General features: G+C 40.9%; 1 non-coding gene across 1 annotated transcript; it reads right to left on the bottom strand.

The window, feature by feature from the left end:
- Positions 1-215: 215 nt before the first annotated feature.
- Positions 216-322, bottom strand: LOC113001597 (small nucleolar RNA R71). Its single transcript, XR_003266990.1, has one exon. It is a non-coding gene; the product is annotated as a small nucleolar RNA R71 (small nucleolar RNA).
- Between the last annotated feature and the right edge of the window lie 5,865 nt (positions 323-6,187).

The following is a 6,187-nucleotide window of genomic DNA, read 5'->3' as shown; positions in this document are numbered from 1 at the left end:
ACCCGCACAAACATTTGAAAGAATTTCACATTGTCTGCTCAACCATGAAACCCCCAGATGTCCAAGAGGATCACATATTTCTGAAGGCTTTTCCTCATTCATTAGAGGGAGTGGCAAAGGACTGGCTGTATTACCTTGCTCCAAGGTCCATCACGAGCTGGGATGACCTTAAGAGAGTATTCTTAGAAAAAAAATTCCCTGCTTCCAGGACCACAGCCATCAGGAAGGATATCTCAGGTATTAGACAACTTAGTGGAGAGAGCCTGTATGAGTACTGGGAGAGATTTAAGAGACTATGTGCCAGTTGCCCCCACCATCAGATTTCAGAATAGCTTCTTCTCCAATATTTTTATGAAGGACTCTGTAATATGGAGAGAAGTATGATAGATGCTGCCAGTGGTGGAGCCCTTGGAGACATGACTCCTGCTGAAGCCAGAAATTTAATTGAGAAGATGGCTTCCAACTCCCAGCAGTTTAGCGCCAGAAATGATGCCATAGTCATTAGAGGAGTGCATGAGGTAGCTACAAACCCATCTGCATCATCTGAAACTAAGAAGCTTGAAGGCAAACTGGATGCATTGGTTAACTTGGTAACCCAGCTGGCCTTGAATCATAAATCTGTACCTGTTGCAAGGGTTTGTGGTTTGTGCTCCTCTGCTGACCACCATACAGACCTTTGCCCTTCCATGCAGCAACCTGGAGCAATTGAGCAGCCTGAAGCTTATGCTGCAAATATTTACAATAGACCTCCTCAACCTCAGCAGCAAAATCAACCACAGCAGAACAATTATGACCTCTCCAGCAACAGATACAACCCTGGATGGAGGAATCACCCTAACCTCAGATGGTCCAGCCCTCAGCAACAACAACAGCAGCCTGCTCCTTCCTTCCAAAATGTTGCTGGCCCAAGCAGACCATACATTCCTCCACCAATCCAACAACAGCAACAACCCCAGAAACAGCCAACAGTTGAGGCCCCTCCACAACCTTCCCTCGAAGAACTTGTGAGGCAAATGACCATGCAGAACATGTAGTTTCAGCAAGAGACCAGAGCCTCCATTCAGAGCTTAACCAATCAGATGGGACAATTGGCTACCCAATTAAATCAACAACAGTCCCAGAATTTTGACAAGCTGCCTTCTCAAGTTGTCCAAAATCCCAAAAATGTCAGTGCCATTTCATTGAGGTCGGGAAAGCAATGTCAAGGACCTCAACCCGTAGCACCGTCCTCATCTGCAAATGAACCTGCCAAACTTCACTCTATTCCAGAAAAAGGTGATGACAAAAATTTACCTAACAATTTCTGTGCAGGTGAATCTTCTTCCACAGGTAATTCTGAATTGCAGAAGCAGCACATTCCCCCTCTTTCATTCCCTCCAAGAGCAGTTTCCAACAAAAAAATGGAAGAGGCAGAGAAAGAGATCTTGGAAACGTTTAGAAAAGTAGAGGTAAACATACCTCTGTTGGATGTGATAAAGAAAATTCCAAGATATGCCAAATTCTTGAAGGAGTTGTGCACTAATAAGCGGAAGCTTAAAGGAAGTGAACGGATTAGCATGGGCAGAAATGTCTCCGCATTGATTGGTAAATCTGTTCCTCAAATTCCTGAAAAATGCAAAGATCCAGGTACATTCAGCATACCTTGTATCATAGGGAATAGTAAGTTTGACAATGCCATGCTAGATTTAGGAGCTTCTGTTAGTGTTATGCCTCTGTCTATTTTTAATTCTCTATCTCTAGGCCCCTTGCAGTCAACTGATGTGGTAATTCATTTAGCTAATAGAAGTGTTGCCTACCCTGTTGGTTTCATAGAAGATCTTTCTGTATGCTATGAAATACCCATCTGAAGATCTTTCTGTATTTCGTGCTGAAATAATTGACCATGTTGTTGATGAATACATGACTGATCTTTATTCTAATCTGCATGCCTCTCACTCTTCATGCATTGAGTCTGAAATTGTACTTGATCATATGTCTGAATTTGATGCTGAGAGTGAATCTGAGAGTGATATTGATTGCGTGCCTGGTGGTGGTGTTTTACCTCTTGAGATTGATTTTATAGAGTCAGATAGGACTAACCATGTTTCAGGAAGTACACATACCTCTAACTTTCTTTATGAGGTAAAGGCTGAGAAACCATCCCCTTCTACCACTGTCCAGCCGACCACACCAGAATTGAAGCCTCTGCCATCAAATTTAAAATACGCTTACTTGGATGATAGCAAGAGTTTTCCAGTGATTATATCTGTCTCCCTTGCTGATGAGCAAGAGGAGAAGTTGTTGTCAGTTCTCAAGAAGCATAAGAAGGCTATAGGCTGGACCCTGGCGGACATTCCTGGTATTAGCCCATCCACATGTATGCATCGAATAAATTTAGAGGATGGAGCTAAACCAGTAAGATAGCCACAGAGAAGACTCAACCCGGTTATTCTTGATGTAGTGAAGAAGGAGATAACCAAGCTTTTGCAAGCTGGAATCATTTATCCTATCTCTGACAGCCAATGGGTGAGTCCCGTCCAGGTAGTCCCGAAGAAGACCGGCCTCACAGTGATAAAAAACGAGAAGGAGAAGCTAATTCCTACTCGGGTGCAGAACAGTTGGAGAGTCTGCATTGATTATAGGAGGCTGAACCAGGTTACCAAAAAGGACCATTTTCCCCTGCCATTCATTGACCAGATGCTTGAACGCCTGGCAGGTAAATCCCACTACTGTTTCCTTGATGGTTTTTTTGGTTATATGCAAATTACTATTGCTCCTGAGGATCAGGAAAAGACCACATTCACCTGCCCCTTCGGCACTTTTGCCTATAAGAGGATGCCTTTCGGCCTGTGCAATGCCCCTGGTACCTTCCAGCGGTGCATGATTAGTATTTTCAGTGTTTTTTTAGAAAATTGCATAGAGGTGTTCATGGATGATTTCACTGTATATGGATCCTCTTTTGATGGTTGTTTGAATAGTTTGGAAAAAGTTTTGAATAGATGCATTGAAACTAACCTTGTTCTAAATTTTGAAAAATGTCATTTTATGGTTGAGCAAGGTATAGTTTTAGGCCACATTATTTCCAATAAGGGTATTGAAGTAGATCCTGCAAAAATTTCTGTTATTTCCCAATTGCCTTACCCCTCTTGTGTGCGAGAGGTGCGATCTTTTCTTGGTCATGCAGGATTCTACAGGCGCTTTATAAGGGATTTTAGCAAAGTAGCCCTTCCATTGTCCAACTTGTTGCAAAAGGAGGTGGAGTTTGACTTTAATGACAGATGCAAAGAGGCTTTTGATTGCCTCAAAAGAGCGCTGACTACCACCCCCATCATCCAGGCACCTGACTGGACAGCCCCTTTTGAGCTTATATGTGATGCATCAAATTATGCATTGGGGGCTGTCCTTGCTCAGAAAATTGATAAATTGCCCAGGGTGATATATTATGCTTCTAGGACTTTAGATGCTGCCCAAGCAAATTATACTACTACTGAGAAAGAGCTTCTAGCCATAGTTTTTGCTCTTGAAAAATTTCGATCTTATTTGCTTGGTACTCGCATTATTGTTTATACTGACCATGCAGCTCTAAAGTACTTGTTGAAGAAGGCTGATTCTAAGCCTAGGTTGATCCGATGGATGCTCTGGCTCCAAGAGTTTGACTTGGAGATCCGTGATAGGAGCGGAGCACAAAATCTAGTTGCTGATCATTTGAGTCGGATCGAACATGTCTCTGATGCAGATTCACCTATTCGGGATGATTTCCCGGATGATCATTTGTATATATTGTATAGTATTTCTGACTCTCTTTCTACTCCCTGGTTTGCTAACATTGTCAATTATTTAGTTGCCTCTGTTTTTCCTCCCTTAGCATCTAAGGCCCAAAAAGATAAAATTAACAGTGATGCTAAGCATTTTATTTGGGATGACCCCTACTTGTGGAAATTGTGCAGTGATCAGGTCATTAGACGGTGCATTCCAGATCATGAGACTGACTCAGTCCTGCAGTTCTGTCATTCTTCCGCATCGGGAGGTCATCTGGGTGTTCAAAGGACAGCTCGCAAAGTGCTTGATTGTGGTTTTTATTGGCCCACCATCTTTAAAGATGTGTGGAAGATCTGCAGCACTTGTGAGCAGTGTCAGAGAGCAGGAAATACACTTACATGGCGACAACAAATGCCTCAGCAACCTATGCTATTTTGTGAGGTGTTTGATGTCTGGGGTATAGATTTCATGGGTCCTTTTCCTGTCTCTTTTGGTTATGTTTACATTCTCCTTGCAGTTGACTATGTTTCAAAATGGGTGGAAGCCAAGCCCACTAGAACTAATGATGCTAAAGTTGTCGCAGACTTTGTCAGGTCTAATCTGTTTTGCAGGTTTGGAGTACCTAAAGCAATTGTTAGTGATCAAGGAACCCATTTTTGCAACAGTACAATGCATGCCCTGCTTAAAAAGTACGAGGTGGTACACAGGGTATCCACACCATACCACCCCCAGACTAATGGACAGGCAGAAATTTCTAACAGGGAAATCAAGAGAATTCTAGAGAAGATTGTGCAGCCAAGCAGGAAAGATTGGAGTACCAGGCTTGATGATGCTCTCTGGGCACATCGGACTGCCTACAAAGCACCTATAGGAATGTCTCCTTATCGGGTTGTCTTTGGAAAAGCATGTCATCTTCCAGTAGAAATTGAGCACAAAGCATACTGGGCAGTGAAGACTTGCAACTTCTCTATGGATCAAGCTGGCGAGGAAAGGAAGTTGCAACTGAGTGAGTTAGATGAAATCCGCCTAGAAGCCTACGAGAATGCCAAGTTCTACAAAGAAAAGACCAAGAAGTTCCATGATAGTATGATAGTTAAAAAAGACTTCGTGGTTGGGCAAAAAGTGTTATTGTATAATTCTAGGCTTGGACTCATGAGTGGTAAGTTGAGGTCTAAGTGGATTGGTCCTTTTGTTGTTACTAATGTTTTTCCTTATGGTACAGTTGAGATCAAAAGCGACTCCACAAACAAGAGCTTCAAGGTCAACGGACATCGACTTAAGCCATTCCTCACGAACCCTTCTTTAGTGGACGTAGTGGTGGAAGAGACTTACTTACTCCACCCTACTCTTCCTCCACCATGACTTAGGGAGTTTTTCTTTTCCTATCTCCTTCTTTGCTTTTATTACACTTGTCTGATTCTCTTTGATGATTTAATTGTTTTTAATCTTTTAATTGTGCTACATTGAGGACAATGTGTTGTTTAAGTATGGGGGGGGGAGTGTTCTTTGGTTTTGCTAGTTTTGTTGGTTTTGTTAATTTGTTAGTTGTGTTAATTTGTTAATGTTGTTAGTTTCGTCAGATTTTTAGTTTAATATTTTGGGTCAATTTTGTGTGCACGTACGACTTTGCATGTTTTTCTTTGAATTATAGGATATGTTCAAGAAATGGGTAATTGTTTTGAAAATAAAAGTTCTTGACATTTTGTGACTTGAAATCTTTGATTCTTCTCTACATGTCATGATAGTTTTGAAAGCTCAATTTGAAAGTGATGATTTTACCTTTGTGAGAATTTGAGCCATCCATCATCATAATCATTTGGTGTGTTTTGCCCCATTGATTGCTTGCACAATAGCCTTGGCTTGATTCTTGTTTATGCGTCCTAATTCACATGCATATTTGGAAATGATTGAGGCAATTTTGTTCTTATAAGCTTCTAGCCAAATGGACTTACCTTGAATTAATTCCTTTGATAGCCCTTTTGAGCCTTGTTTCCCTTTCCTTGTTTTGAAGCTCACTACAAGCATTAAGTGAAAAACCATGATATCACCATATCCTTAAGGAATTTTGGAGCTTTGGAATTGTTTTGCGAATAAGTATGGGGGGTTTTTGTTTCATTGGACAACTTGTTTTGTTGGCTATGCTTCATGATGTATTTTGGGCCATACTTGATGTACATTGTATATTGGTTAAATGTTGGACATGCTGAATCAAATGTTGTTTCTCAAAGGCTATAGAGTAAAAAAAAAATCGAAAAAAGAAAAAGAAAAGCAATAAAGTTGAGTGAATAAGATCTTAAATGGCACAAGAATGATGAAACTCTTGGTTCTACTCTTCATGTTTAATTTTTATCTTTACTTCTTTTTTTTTTCTTTTTTTTTTTTCTTAATATGCACTTATTTTCCTTTGCTCCTCTATTCCTTTGGGATTTAGCCACTTATTCCATATTTA

This window comes from Glycine max, chromosome 4 (genome assembly GCF_000004515.6).
Source record: "Glycine max cultivar Williams 82 chromosome 4, Glycine_max_v4.0, whole genome shotgun sequence".
NCBI classification, from domain to species: domain Eukaryota; kingdom Viridiplantae; phylum Streptophyta; class Magnoliopsida; order Fabales; family Fabaceae; genus Glycine; species Glycine max.
This window is presented reverse-complemented; position numbering and strand designations above follow the sequence as displayed.